Source organism: Lissotriton vulgaris, chromosome 1_1 (genome assembly GCF_964263255.1).
Source record: "Lissotriton vulgaris chromosome 1_1, aLisVul1.2, whole genome shotgun sequence".
Lineage (NCBI taxonomy): Eukaryota > Metazoa > Chordata > Amphibia > Caudata > Salamandridae > Lissotriton > Lissotriton vulgaris.
This window is the reverse complement of record NC_141685.1, coordinates 777286202-777302453: the sequence shown is the minus strand read 5'-3', so window position 1 is coordinate 777302453 and position 16252 is coordinate 777286202. Positions and strand designations below refer to the sequence as shown.

Here is a 16252-nt window from a genome sequence, read left to right as displayed (position 1 = left end):
AAAAAGTCTCTCACATGCCATATTCAACACTCACTCTGCCATTGCTGGCCAGCATTGACCCATGCACAGTGGAGGCTGGCTGCACCAGGCCCTTCGCCCAACCCACCACTGTTTGCAGTGCAGGGGCTAGTAGTTAGTAGAGACAAACTCATTCATTGGGTTTTTTGGATGTTTTTCAAAGGAAAGTGCCTCGTGTTTTAATTGAACTTTGGGGTAACTGTTTGATGGCGGAAGGTCATGTATACATTTTTAACAATTGATTTTTTGTAGATTTTTTTTGTCTTCCATCTTCTCATTTACAATCCTGAGGTTCTGCGCTTCACATCGCACATTTGTTTTGCACTCAATGAAAAACAACACAGTGATTTTCTATGGATATTGTTTTTCTGTTCCGCTTGCTACATCACCTGTGCAGGGACATCTCACAGTGTTTCTACAACAGAGCAAACTGCTGTTTGGGTTTTTTGCCAGCTCCTGCTGGAACACCAGATGCTCATTTACATTCCCGTCGAGGTTCCAAACAAGTACAGACCTCCCTGCCCCATGCTTAGTTTTTGGTCGTAGAGTTTGCATGTTACCGTCCTCGCACGTATTTTTTTTCTCCCCTTGGGAATGGGTGAAAACTCCCAAATGAGGGAATCTTTCCTGTGTTTCTTTGGTTCCACAGTCCACCCATTGAAAATCACTTCTCCATCTGGGGAAACCAATGTTTTTCTTTGAGCCTCCTAATCCGCTCCCACTACCATGGTTAAATTGAAAATTGTAGCGGTAGCTGCTGGTAGCACATCCCGGGGGATCCTGCCCTTCATGAAATAGTGAATTGGGCTCCTTTTGAACAGGCACTTTTTAATCTGTTGGAAGAATCTTAAATTTTCATTTACTAAAAACCTGAGAATGTTCTACAATGAGCTGGAAAATCAGCAGATTTAGGGCCTAATTTATAAGTTGACAGTTGACCTGTTTCTCTGTTAGGGAGATGGAGTAACTTTCTCCTTCATCCTGATGGAGGTGTCGCCAGCCAAATTTAGAAATGACCACTAGGCTGGCAGTCATCTCTAAAGCATTGACAGGAACTGCCGTCACAGTGGTTCCTGTTAATGCCTTTTGAAGTTTGGTACACGGGTCGGTCAACATGTCGGGGTCTCGCACCAAACTTGTTTCTTTTTTACTTTCAAAAAGAAAATATCAAAGTGGGATTTTTGGTGGGAAAATAAAAAATAAAATGTTCCCCTTTCCCATGGCGAGGGGAGCATTTAGCAGCTTTCACTGCCCCATACCATTAAGTGAAAACTGACCTCTAATTTCGTCCATGTAAATCAAGTGGGTGGAGATGTTACCCTCCACCCTGCAGGTCTGCAGGTGCTCTGCAGGTCTGTTGGAGGGCTTTAATCAAGGTGGAGACCGAGTAGTCTTTGCCCTGGTTAATATTTAAGGTCTGGCTGCTTTGAAATTTGGCAGGTGGACCATTATTTTGGTGGAATGTATACTTGTATGTATGTCGCCATTGCGACAAAGTAAACATATCACCAAGATATAAATTAGGCCCTTAGGTTCAAGATTTTAGAAAATGCTCAGCAATCATTTCTAGACATTCAGAGTTCGAAGATTCAAGTTTAGATCCACAGCTCCAATCATCTCATAAGCAACTACAGTGGAAGGTGGACGATGCTGAAAACAGGGCAAGATGCAACAACCTCCGCTTTGTGGGATTTAGAGAAGGAATTGAGGGTGCCAACATGGCGGAATTCCTACACTCCTGTCTGCTGCGCACCTTCCCTAAGGTGACATTTTCGACGTGTTTTATCATTGAAAGGGCTCACCTCGCGCTATTGGCTAAACCACCAGCGGGAGCGAGACCCAGGCCGGTCATAGCCCGTTTCCTAAATTTTTTGGACCGAGACATAATACTACGGGAAGTGAGAAAACTTGGGGAAATCCGTCTCGATAATGCCCACATAATGATTTTCCCAGACTACAGTCAGGAAGAACAGAGGCAAAAACGCTCCTATGACTCGATAAAATCCAAACTGAGAGACGTCCAAATCCAATACATGCTACTGTTTCCAGCAAAATTAAAAGTGATCTATAAGGGCAAGTCACTTTTTTTTCAAACACCGGAGGAGGCGTGGCAATGGCTGGAAGAGCGCCCAGCGATGACGCGAAGGGAGTCTGGAGCTCAGAAGGTGGGTACGGCGGAGAGGCCTACGGGGGGCCCTGAAAGGGTGCCGAAACCACATAGCTCTCGTCAGGGACAGGGTGCCCGCTCCCTGGCTGCAACTCGATACTACACGGCTGGACATACAAGGCGAAGACGTCGGAGCATAGCCTCCTTGGACCCCCACCGACCCTCAAGATCTCGCTTTCAGTGTCTGGCGGGACAAACATGCTCCGAGGGGGAAGAATATCCGCAGGGCACCTCGTCTGAAGGGGAGGAAGCGGATGAACAGTCACTGCACCCTTTGGCAATGGAAATAATTGAACTGGAAAAGGGACAGACGCCGGATGCTGTGGCATCTCAGGGGGACACCCTGGACTCTAATTCATGAATCTAGGAGCGATTTGGCTGACCAAGTTGAGATAGAACATGCCTGGAGCACGCAAGTTAGACACCCCCCCTTGCTTGCTTGTTCTGTTTCTGAATCCTCACTATTTGATTGTGCTTCCCTTTTTCTTTCCTTTCTAGTCTTTTCCTTTCTTTTCTGAGTGTTTTAACTTCTAAGTTCACGTCTTTTCACGGCTCGACCCTGATGATTCAGGGGTATCCACAGGAGTTGGACCTTGTGGACTGAGTTTGATGAGGAAGGGCGACAGACCTCCACCTGCCCTAGAGTCTACCTCCATGTCATATTGCCGGGAGGGGGTCAAAGGGGAGCGGGGGGGGGGGGGGGGAATCGGAGAAAGAGGGAGCTACAATGGGCTCACGAGAAAGATATATTGTGTTCTGTTTTTTGGTTGGCATATGTCATACAGCTCCACTCTGCCAGGCACACACGCCATCACACTGGCCTTGGCCTACACCTACCTGCTATTACAATATGACTGCTGTAGATACACACGGTGCCCCTGGGGGTAGACGGGAGATGGGACCCTGCCGGATACTCACTTGGAACGTCAATGGTCTGGGGGACAAGATAAAACGAGGGCTGGTGACGGCACTGATCAAACGGTTGCATCCAGACATAGTCTGCCTCCAGGAGACTCACCTTAGGGGCACAAAGTGTGGATTCCTAGCAAGAGGAGCCTACAAAGTCTTAGCACATGCAGGATATACATCCGGGTCACAGGGGTGGCAATCCTGATAAAAAAATCCCCACCTTTTACTGTGCTTTGAACCTGGACAGACCTACAGGGGACCTATGTGGGGGTGACAGGAACATGGGGGAGACAACAGATTACTCGAGTCTCTGTCTATGCCCCCCCCGAAACTACAGGCCAGGACACTGACCGGGGTGGCAGAAATATTGTTGGACACGCCAGACACGCTACATATCATAGCCGGCGACTCTAATGAGGTTATGTCCAACCCCCTGGACCGGTCTGGGATGCGACTTGACGGCCCACACACGACGCCTCTAGCCCGGATCATAGGAACATTGGAGATTGTTGCACTTCGACACGAGAAGTTATTCCTACTACTCGGGGACACACAACGTACATTCCCGCCTAGACTATGTCTTCCTTCCCCGACACACCCTAGGGACTGGCGACGAAGCTGAGTATCTGGCACGGGGTATTTCGGACCACTCGCCTTTGGTGGTCTGACTTAGAGGGAGGCCGCGGACGGGGGACTGGAGACTGACACCATGGGACCTCCAAAATCACACAATACTACAGGGCCTCCGGGCAGACACAAAGGTTTACTTTGCCGAAAATATAGGCTCCATGCAGTCAGGGGTAACCTTATGGGAGGCCTATAAAGCGGTGCTTCTGGATAGGGCGCAGAGTAGGATTTCCTGGGAGAAACTGAAAGCTCAAGAGGAGTTGTGTGCACTGAAAACCAAAGTTTTAGGCCTTGAACGACAGCACTTGACAGACAGAGATCGGCAGACGCTACGGCGCCTGCTTGATGCCCAGCAACAGTATAGGGACCTGGCCACTAGCGAAGCAAAGGCGCAGGCACTTGCAACTCTGCACAGATTGTACAATGTCGGGAGACAAATCTGGGAAGCTCCTGGCCTGGTTGAGTCGCAGGGAGAGAGACACACGATGGGTAGAGGGCGTGACTGATAGGCAGGGACAGTTGCTTAGGGGAGACCCCCAAATAGCCCAGGCGTTTGCCTCCTATTTCCGGGATTTCTATGCGGCCAGGGACTTGGGAGATACGGATGACATAGCGGCTTACTTGGCTGAGATCCACACCCCAGTCTTAACTGAGGAAGACAATGAGACCCTTGAGGCTGATATCACGTCAATGGAAATACGGGAGGTGATAGCTAGGCTTTGATCGGGAAAAGCTCCAGGCCCAAATGGGCTCCCAGCGGAATTCTTTAAGAAAGGAGCAGACCTTCTAATACCTCACAGTCTGGCGCTATATGGAGACGCAACCCAAGACAGTGAGCTCCCCCTGGACGTGAGAATGGCCACGATTGTGCCGATATATAAACAGTATATATCACAACAAACAAGGGCTTTGACTCATCCACAGTAAAGCAGAGTCCAATACTAGAATAAACAACAGAAGTGCAAATACTGTGACTGATTTCACAGAAAAAACAATTGGGACCCAAACTAACAATGATTCAATTGCTAGTCGGCTTTTGAACTGAATCAATTGTATTTATTTCCATATATTTGAAAAATCTTATTTTTTGTACATATTAACACACAATAGAAAAATGCTTTTTACATGTATATATATAAAGAACACCAACAAAAGATAGACAGAATAGTTTACAGTAGGACAAATAGTCCGTGTAGTGAACACAACCTTTCATATAACAGTCGTACCACATTCACACTCACATTCCATACATACCATAATCAACATTGTGCATGTGAGATAAAACGAACAAGAAAATAAATGAGGTCAGGAAAACCAAGTTGAAAGCAAATCACAAATGGCATTAAAAGTATTGAAGAATACTCAATATCACAACGATTGTATAACAAACAAGATGTATACAGTTCCTTTCTGACCACAAAACCTAAACAACAGAAGGTACACAAGGTCGACGCGTTTCGAATCGGACCCTTTGTCCGATTCTCATCAGGACCGAAAATCTGAAAAAAGGAAAGGAATTCCTTTTAGTATACTTGTCTTTATGAAATCAAAACAGCGACCTACAAAACCAAACAAAGCCTCCTACCTGAGTGTAATCAGTGTTGGGGCACGGGGATGTGCTGTGGACAAAGAATTAGCCTGAGTTTAGTAAAACATCACTAACAAAACCTGCAGTCATTTATGGGGTGTTTAGATGAAAAAATGTACCTGGGTCAGGTGTTATTAGATCCAAGGGTGCTGCGTTCGAAAATAAAAGTCAGGGGACCATCTTGACAAGGCACTTTTTTTGTGAGGCTATAAAAATGGAAGACATAACAACCATGAATTTTTTGCGCTAAACGGAGGTTAACCATGAACTGGTTTTTTGATCAGTAATGGAGAGCAAAATACCTCTGGGACGCGGAATAGCTCAGGGTCCCGTTCCGAATGTAGTTAGTTGGAATCGCCCATGCAGAGCCGTTGGCTGGAAAGGAAACAGGGGGCGCGTGTTAATTCATGCGTTCGAGCGCTAGACGGTCATGTTGAACGTCGCGCAGCAAAGACATACTGTAGTTACCTTGTGTTGGCTTCTCTTGCAGCGTTAACCGGGGCTTCTCGCAGTCTTCCGCATGCCGGTATACGTGTTGCAGATTCAGACCCGGTGATCGAGTGAAGGCAAACAGTGCGCGAGATTTGAGTCACATGACCATAGGGGGAAGCTGGGAATTGTAGTTTGACGGTGAAGCTATGGTGGCACGTATCTTTTTTAGAGTGCTCGTGAGACTTCTGATAATTCATTTAACCCATTAAGGACCGTATTGAATTTTAGAATAAGGATAGCTTCACGCTGACACAATTTTTCTTCAATGTCGCCGCCCCTTATGTCTAAATCCACTTTGGACAGAACAGTCCATTTTATGTCTTGTTCCGTGTGTCCCGCAGAGATCCAATGATTAACAAGTGGTGCATTTGCAACAACTTTTCTCACTCGAGATTTGTGTTGACTGATGCGCTGTCTGATTTCCTGGGATGTTTTGCCAACATAAAGTTTTTGGCAGGGGCATAAAATTCCGTAAACGACATTTTTAGATTTACAGTTAGTAAATGTCTGGTGCTTCCAAAAAACTCCATTGTATGAAAAAACGTCACCTTCAATCGTTTTGTCGCAGCACACACAGGTGCCACATTTATGATGACCCCGTATGGGCTGTAAGCCCAACAGATTTCTTAATGTGGGTGGCTCCTTTGAAGGGACTGCTGCGCGAACTAAGAAGTTAGCAATGCTTTTTTCTTTTTTAAACGCAAACAATGGTGGTTGAAGTAAGCTGTCTTCAAGGTGCCTTACTAAGTGCCAGTTCTATCAATCAATCAATCAATCAGTGACACTTGTAAAGCGCGCTACATACCCGTAGGTTCTGGTTGATGGTTTTCTTAAGTTGATTTGCGTGTGGGCAAAAAGTCGTGACGCAAACTGTTCTTTCAAGACTTCGCTTATTCCTCTTTTCCAGTAGGGTCTCTCGAGGGGTCCACCATGCTCTACGCATGGCATTCTTAAGCAATTTTTTAGGATACCCACGATCCATAAGACGTTCCAACAGTTTTTGGGCGTGATCAAAATATTCATCTTTGGCTGAGCAGTTACGCCTGACTCTTAAAAATTGGCCAAAAGGAAGATTTTGGCGAAGATTTCTTGGGTGATTACTGGTGTAGTGTAATGCCCGGTTTCGGTCTGTTGCTTTTCTGAATAGCGTTGTTGCCAATTTTCCTTCCAGTGCATAGACTTTCACATCCAAAAAAGTAGTTTGGTAGTTGTTATAGTTGATGGTGAATTTTATGTCCTGGGTCCGTCTATTCAACCATTCCAAAAACTGGTTTAGGTGTTCTTCTGTTCCATTCCAAATAAAAAATGCGTCGTCAATATAACGCATATAATGACTGATACAATCTTTGAATGGATTGTTGTCTATGATGAATTTTGCCTCAAAGAGGCCCATGAAAAGGACCGCCAGTTCTGGCGCAAAGGGGCAACCCATGGCTACCCCTTTGATTTGGTAAAAGAAATCAGAGCCAAACATGAAAAAGTTTTTTTGGAGTGCTAATTTTGCCAAAGAGATGATAAAATCCGTAGGCACTCTCACTGGTTGTTCCCTGTTGTTTAGAAAGTAACTCAAAGTCTCAAGTGCTTCCTCTTGGGGAATCTGAGTGTATAGGGCGACAACGTCCATTGTGACCAACAGCTGAGTGGTAGGGTCAAACGTAATCTTGGTAAGTCTATTAAGGAATGCCGTTGTGTCTTGTAGATGAGCTGGAATTAAGGCAGTAAATGGTTTTAAGAAATAATCAATATACTTTGATACTGGTTCCCATATAGACTCGCAGCCAGAAATAATGGGTCTCCCTGGCGGGTTGGTTTCATTTTTATGAACTTTCGGGAGTGCATAAAAAAGCGGTATACGTGGTTTTTTGTTTTGAAGGAAGGAGGCTTCCTTGGGTCCAAGGAACCCTTGTTCAAGTCCCATTTGAATGATATTGGACAGTTGTCCTTGTAGTTCTGCAGTTGGGTCACTTTTGATTTTTCTATAGCAATCCAAGTTGTTTAATTGGCTCATCACTTCTTCTTTGTAATTATCCGTTTTCCACACCACTATCGCTCCTCCTTTATCCGCTTGTTTTATTGTTAGCGTCGGGTCATTTTTTAAGGATAGCATAGCATCTTTTTGATCTTTTGGCAGATTGAATTTAACATATTGTTTTTTAGATTCCATTTCAGTGATGGCGGATAGTAGAGTTTTTTCAAAAGTCAAGACCTCCTTTGGTACTTTGTTTCCTGGGGGACAAAAGTTAGATTTTCGACGTAGTCCAGTTACTTCTACATTAGGTTGTATTTCTTGATCCTTGAAAAAAGTCTTGAGCCTAATTTTTCTGCAGAACTCCAGGGCCTCTAGCTTCATTTTGACAAAGTCTGTCCTTCTGGACGGTACAAACGAGAGTCCTTTTTCCAAAAGAAGGGTCTCAGTTTTTGTCAGTTCCCTGCCAGATAGATTAAAGATCACTGAGCTGTTTAGTTCTTGTAAAATTGGCGTCTCGTGGTCATTTCCCATGGTTGGGAGTTGTATCGGGGTCTGCCCCTGTTCCTCCGTGGGCCTCTTCCTAAAAAAGGTTGTTGGTTATTTCTTTGTTGATATGGAGTTTGTTGGCCACCCCTTGCGTTAGTGCTGCTATTATCTTGTTCACTAGTGCCGGCTTCAGAGCCGGACGAAGAAGAAGTGTCCGAGAAAGTAAGGAATCTATTTTTTGAGCGTCCCTGATTATTTTGAAGATACCTCCTTGAGTTGTTTGTTGTATAAAAATCCTTATTAAGGTACGGATAGTTATTTTCCAAGGAGTAGTTGTTTTTGTCTGTTTCAAATTTGTTCGATTTTTGAGCCACTGTGTAGTCCTTGAATTCTAGGATTTCTTTCTCCACCTTCTCTAGTAGAGTCTTTGAATCGGCAATTTGTTGATTGTTTGAGATTTCTGATATTAGAAGTTCTATTTCCTCTAGTTGTTTTTTGGAAATCCTTAGTGCAGTTTCCACAGTTAGGACCATAAGGTCCCGACTGCACTTAGTTTCAATGCAGCTAAAGCTTTTTTTATATTCAGGGTCCTCAGTGAAGACCATAGGGATATTCCGAATTTGGAGGCCTCCGGGGATAGTACCAGCCTTTAGGTGTTGAATGAGGAAGTGTCCATGAAGGTCAGTTCTGATTTGTTTTTTCTTCAGTCTAATCAGTTTTTCTGATTCATTTTTGGTCTGAGCTGTGACACTCAAGGTAACGGAGGCAAATGTAGGTGGGTCGCTGAGTAAGTTTTTAATATGATCCTCGCTGTACGCAAAGGTATCACCGTCATTCATAGTCCTACTGTCCTAGTGTTTTTGTTAGTAAAGTGTTTAGACGTACAACAGATAACATATATATATACACAGTGAGGGGTGAGGTTCGTAGTTCCAAAACCAAGGGGGTAACGAAACCGTGAAAAAATTAAACACAACAACCGCTATGAAGCAATAGCGAAGCCTCGCGAATATGGTATCCGCTCAAGTTATATCACAACAAACAAGGGCTTTGACTCATCCACAGTAAAGCAGAGTCCAATACTAGAATAAACAACAGAAGTGCAAATACTGTGACTGATTTCACAGAAAAAACAATTGGGACCCAAACTAACAATGATTCAATTGCTAGTCGGCTTTTGAACTGAATCAATTGTATTTATTTCCATATATTTGAAAAATCTTATTTTTTGTACATATTAACACACAATAGAAAAATGCTTTTTACATGTATATATATAAAGAACACCAACAAAAGATAGACAGAATAGTTTACAGTAGGACAAATAGTCCGTGTAGTGAACACAACCTTTCATATAACAGTCGTACCACATTCACACTCACATTCCATACATACCATAATCAACATTGTGCATGTGAGATAAAACGAACAAGAAAATAAATGAGGTCAGGAAAACCAAGTTGAAAGCAAATCACAAATGGCATTAAAAGTATTGAAGAATACTCAATATCACAACGATTGTATAACAAACAAGATGTATACAGTTCCTTTCTGACCACAAAACCTAAACAACAGAAGGTACACAAGGTCGACGCGTTTCGAATCGGACCCTTTGTCCGATTCTCATCAGGACCGAAAATCTGAAAAAAGGAAAGGAATTCCTTTTAGTATACTTGTCTTTATGAAATCAAAACAGCGACCTACAAAACCAAACAAAGCCTCCTACCTGAGTGTAATCAGTGTTGGGGCACGGGGATGTGCTGTGGACAAAGAATTAGCCTGAGTTTAGTAAAACATCACTAACAAAACCTGCAGTCATTTATGGGGTGTTTAGATGAAAAAATGTACCTGGGTCAGGTGTTATTAGATCCAAGGGTGCTGCGTTCGAAAATAAAAGTCAGGGGACCATCTTGACAAGGCGCTTTTTTTGTGAGGCTATAAAAATGGAAGACATAACAACCATGAATTTTTTGCGCTAAACGGAGGTTAACCATGAACTGGTTTTTTGATCAGTAATGGAGAGCAAAATACCTCTGGGACGCGGAATAGCTCAGGGTCCCGTTCCGAATGTAGTTAGTTGGAATCGCCCATGCAGAGCCGTTGGCTGGAAAGGAAACAGGGGGCGCGTGTTAATTCATGCGTTCGAGCGCTTGACGGTCATGTTGAACGTCGCGCAGCAAAGACATACTGTAGTTACCTTGTGTTGGCTTCTCTTGCAGCGTTAACCGGGGCTTCTCGCAGTCTTCCGCATGCCGGTATACGTGTTGCAGATTCAGACCCGGTGATCGAGTGAAGGCAAACAGTGCGCGAGATTTGAGTCACATGACCATAGGGGGAAGCTGGGAATTGTAGTTTGACGGTGAAGCTATGGTGGCACGTATCTTTTTTAGAGTGCTCGTGAGACTTCTGATAATTCATTTAACCCATTAAGGACCGTATTGAATTTTAGAATAAGGATAGCTTCACGCTGCCACAATTTTTCTTCAATGTCGCCGCCCCTTATGTCTGAATCCACTTTGGACAGAACAGTCCATTTTATGTCTTGTTCCGTGTGTCCCGCAGAGATCCAATGATTAACAAGTGGTGCATTTGCAACAACTTTTCTCACTCGAGATTTGTGTTGACTGATGCGCTGTCTGATTTCCTGGGATGTTTTGCCAACATAAAGTTTTTGGCAGGGGCATAAAATTCCGTAAACGACATTTTTAGATTTACAGTTAGTAAATGTCTGGTGCTTCCAAAAAACTCCATTGTATGAAAAAACGTCACCTTCAATCGTTTTGTCGCAGCACACACAGGTGCCACATTTATGATGACCCCGTATGGGCTGTAAGCCCAACAGATTTCTTAATGTGGGTGGCTCCTTTGAAGGGACTGCTGCGCGAACTAAGAAGTTAGCAATGCTTTTTTCTTTTTTAAACGCAAACAATGGTGGTTGAAGTAAGCTGTCTTCAAGGTGCCTTACTAAGTGCCAGTTCTGGTTGATGGTTTTCTTAAGTTGATTTGCGTGTGGGCAAAAAGTCGTGACGCAAACTGTTCTTTCAAGACTTCGCTTATTCCTCTTTTCCAGTAGGGTCTCTCGAGGGGTCCACCATGCTCTACGCATGGCATTCTTAAGCAATTTTTTAGGATACCCACGATCCATAAGACGTTCCAACAGTTTTTGGGCGTGATCAAAATATTCATCTTTGGCTGAGCAGTTACGCCTGACTCTTAAAAATTGGCCAAAAGGAAGATTTTGGCGAAGATTTCTTGGGTGATTACTGGTGTAGTGTAATGCCCGGTTTCGGTCTGTTGCTTTTCTGAATAGCGTTGTTGCCAATTTTCCTTCCAGTGCATAGACTTTCACATCCAAAAAAGTAGTTTGGTAGTTGTTATAGTTGATGGTGAATTTTATGTCCTGGGTCCGTCTATTCAACCATTCCAAAAACTGGTTTAGGTGTTCTTCTGTTCCATTCCAAATAAAAAATGCGTCGTCAATATAACGCATATAATGACTGATACAATCTTTGAATGGATTGTTGTCTATGATGAATTTTGCCTCAAAGAGGCCCATGAAAAGGACCGCCAGTTCTGGCGCAAAGGGGCAACCCATGGCTACCCCTTTGATTTGGTAAAAGAAATCAGAGCCAAACATGAAAAAGTTTTTTTGGAGTGCTAATTTTGCCAAAGAGATGATAAAATCCGTAGGCACTCTCACTGGTTGTTCCCTGTTGTTTAGAAAGTAACTCAAAGTCTCAAGTGCTTCCTCTTGGGGAATCTGAGTGTATAGGGCGACAACGTCCATTGTGACCAACAGCTGAGTGGTAGGGTCAAACGTAATCTTGGTAAGTCTATTAAGGAATGCCGTTGTGTCTTGTAGATGAGCTGGAATTAAGGCAGTAAATGGTTTTAAGAAATAATCAATATACTTTGATACTGGTTCCCATATAGACTCGCAGCCAGAAATAATGGGTCTCCCTGGCGGGTTGGTTTCATTTTTATGAACTTTCGGGAGTGCATAAAAAAGCGGTATACGTGGTTTTTTGTTTTGAAGGAAGGAGGCTTCCTTGGGTCCAAGGAACCCTTGTTCAAGTCCCATTTGAATGATATTGGACAGTTGTCCTTGTAGTTCTGCAGTTGGGTCACTTTTGATTTTTCTATAGCAATCCAAGTTGTTTAATTGGCTCATCACTTCTTCTTTGTAATTATCCGTTTTCCACACCACTATCGCTCCTCCTTTATCCGCTTGTTTTATTGTTAGCGTCGGGTCATTTTTTAAGGATAGCATAGCATCTTTTTGATCTTTTGGCAGATTGAATTTAACATATTGTTTTTTAGATTCCATTTCAGTGATGGCGGATAGTAGAGTTTTTTCAAAAGTCAAGACCTCCTTTGGTACTTTGTTTCCTGGGGGACAAAAGTTAGATTTTCGACGTAGTCCAGTTACTTCTACATTAGGTTGTATTTCTTGATCCTTGAAAAAAGTCTTGAGCCTAATTTTTCTGCAGAACTCCAGGGCCTCTAGCTTCATTTTGACAAAGTCTGTCCTTCTGGACGGTACAAACGGTATAAACAGGGCAGGCCGCCTGAAGCCTGCGAGTCATATAGACCGATCTCTCTCCTCAATGTGGAGGCCAAGTTGTTGGCCACGGTTCTGGCCCTCAGATTATGTCAGGTGATTTCTGGATTGGTGCACCAGGACCAGATGGGATTCCTACCGGATAGGGCGACAAGGCAAAACCTCTGGCGGACCCATAACTGGCTCATGGAGATGAAGCAGAGGGTAGAAACACATATGTTCCTCTCCTTAGATGCTGAGAAAGTGTTTGATGCAGTCCATTGGCCCTTTTTGAAGGCAACACTGATCAAGTTTGGGGTTGGCCCCAATTTTCGAAGATGGGTGGGTCTACTATATACGGATCTTAGGGCCCCGGTTAAATAAATGGTGTAATGTCTGAGGATTTCCTGGTACGGAGGGGGACCCGCCAGGATGTCCCCTGTCCCCGCTACTGATCGCCCTCACAGTCGAAATAGTGGCGTGTGATATCCGTCAAGCGGAGGGGGTAAACGGCTTCCGCATATCACAGGCGGAGCTACAGGAGGAGAAGATTTTGTTATATGCAGACGATATCCTCCTACACGTGACACAGCCGACGACTGAATCCCGGCATTGTTTCAACTTTTAGACAAGTATGGCTCCTTCTCAGGTTACAAGATAAACTGGCACAAATCGATTTTATATAGCCCGCCCCCGGAAGAAGAATGGCCCCCACTACTGGGAGCCTTGCAAGTCACCCAGTCTGGATTTAAATACCTGGGGGTTTACCTGACAACCGACAAACAAGTTTCGTATCAAAAATATATACTTAAGGTAATTAAGAACTTTGCAGAAGACACCCTTCGGTGGAAGTCCCTACCTCTGACGATCCTAGGCTGAGCGGCAATGCTCAAAATGATTACATTGCCACGATTCCTGTATGCTCTACAGAATGAATACTTTCCCCTACCCCGACAGACATTCCAGACAATTAATGCTGAACTGCGCACCCTTCTATGGCTTGGGAAGAAACTTAAAATAGCCCTAGCTACGCTCCAACGAAATCAATATAACGGGGGGATCTCCCTGCCAGATATAGAGGCCTATTACTGGGCAGAGCATCTCGTACCGATAAATGAATGGCTACATGCACCCGCAGATCACCCGACCTATAGGTTGGAGAGGGCCACCATGACGCACCGCACTAGTCTGCATTATTTGTATGGGGGAACTGGGAGGCGACAGCTACTACCAGCCACACAGATTACCATAGATGTATGGGACAGGGCGACGAAGATGATGGGGTGGACGCAGAAACCGACCATGCAGACACCGATCTGGACCTGTACGTGGCTGAGAGAATTGCACAAGCTTGCTGGCTTTGGTGGGTGGGACGCTATAGGGATTTCAACGCTTGGAGACCTAGTGGCAAGAGGAGAGCTTAAGACATATGAGTCCCTGAGGGTGGAATACGGGCTGACTCCAGCGCAGTTCTTCAAATATGCACGATTACGTCATACCTGGAAGGCTGAGGCGGCACTAGTATCCCCACTACCGGAGTATGCCCCCTGGAGGGTTGCCTGTTACAAGAACAGGTTCCCAATAAATTAGTATCCTTGACATATAAAACACTGAATAATAATGCTCCGGACGGGTTAGGGAAATTGAAGACGATCTGGGAGCAAGACGTGGGTGACATGGACACTATGGACTGGGAGGCGGCCCTGATGCACCACAGAGAGGTCGCGGTCAAAACCCGACTACATCTCATCCAATACAAGATACTGCATAGGGTCTGTTATGATAGGTTCAGAATGCACCGCATAGGCAGGGTTAGTGATCCTTGCTGCATGAGATGCGGACACCCGCAGGGAACATTCTTCCACACGCTGTGGGACTGCTCCACCATAAACACTTATTGGGCACATATCCTGGTTGAGCTCAGTAAAAAATTGGAGGCGACGCAACTGATGAACCCTAAATTTGTGTTACTGGGAATAACTACGGAGATAGATCTGACACGCCCACACTTGATCTTTGCCCTGCTGGCCCCAGTGGTGGCAAAGAGAGATTTGGCATGAGAATGCAGAGCACCTTTACCTCCAAAGGTGGGAGGTTGGCGGAGGGGAATAGACATGTACATGGCGGCAGAGAGAGTAAAGCTAGGGGCTGCCCCCGAAAGTTCCACAGGGTCTGGTGAAAATGGAGGAAGTACCACGGATTTGATGTTTGACTGGGGGCTGACTGAAAAGCTCCCGGGCACAATGGCTAGGATGTTGTCTTTGTTCCATGGCCTGCTGTACAAGAAACTGGGACCTGCGGGCCCCCTTTGAAAGATGATACATGTGGGTACTTAGTGTTTGACGGGCCCGAAATGGATAATGTTGAATTGATGTATGCAATTCCACTGAAATGGATGGGGGCGGGAGGGCGGGGGGTGCTTGGTGGGGTGGAAAATTAACTATGATGAGCCAATTATGCGTAAGTTGATTCAAAATGCCAATAAAAACAGTTTAAAAAAAAAGTTTAGATCCACAGACTGGAAGCAATTTTTAAAAATGTTTGAAAAAGTTTTAGTTCACTAAGACAACATCCCCAAAACACAATGTGACCCCAGCCCTCTCCTAAGCAATAAGAAATAGTTAGGAAATAATGCCTCTTTTATTTATTTTTTTATGGCGCCAAATGTGTTTTGAGTTTGTGGACTTTAAATGGAGCCCATGGATTCAAAACACACTCAGACAGTGAGTATATCCCTCAAACTCCTTGATAGGGTCTGCAAAAAAGAAGAGGAAACCAAATGGGATCCAGGATATTCATAGTTCACAAACACTGCTCAGAGCTGCGAACAAAGAACGGGGAACCCAACATGGGCCCAAAGGTTTCATAGGTCTCAATCGCTGTTTAGTGTCCACAGACTAAGACAGGGGACCCAGAATGGGTCAAATAGTTTAATAGTTCATTTTGTACAGTCAGTTGGGAGTTCGAGGTGTGATCATAGTGCCCCCCCCTATGTGGCAGTTTTTTCAGAATACGGGGACCTTGCCCTTCGTCCTGTAATGCAGCTCCTACATATGTTTTTCTGTTGCAAACAGCCAATCAGAGCCTTTTAGTCCTCTAACTCAGTCTTGAGTTCATGGGCCCTAAGTGGATGGTGTGTGAAAAAACGTACTTGCCTGAAAGGTACTTTCGTTTTCAAATGTGGGTGCACATGCTATCCTCAAGCCCATTTTGAGGACAGTTTGCAAATTAAGAGTCCTGATGCCTGTTAATTTAAAAATCATTGAAGCCCACCTGATACAATTTTATAAGATTAATTTACACCAAACAAAGCAAAGGCACTCCTCTGTGTAAAGTTCTAGTTTCATGCCAAATTTAGTGTAATTCCATTCAGCAGTGTATGCTGCAGCAGAGAGCAAATTTGCCTGTGGGAGTGAAAATGTGGAATGCTCTTTTTTGACCCCTCCTTCATTGTCT

At 44.4% G+C, this 16252-nt stretch overlaps 1 protein-coding gene across 2 annotated transcripts in view; it reads left to right on the top strand.

Annotated features, from left to right (window-relative positions):
* Window positions 1-16252, top strand: part of PDC (phosducin) — a 110958-nt gene that overhangs the window by 28148 nt on the left and 66558 nt on the right. The gene's annotated exons all lie outside the window — the stretch shown is intronic.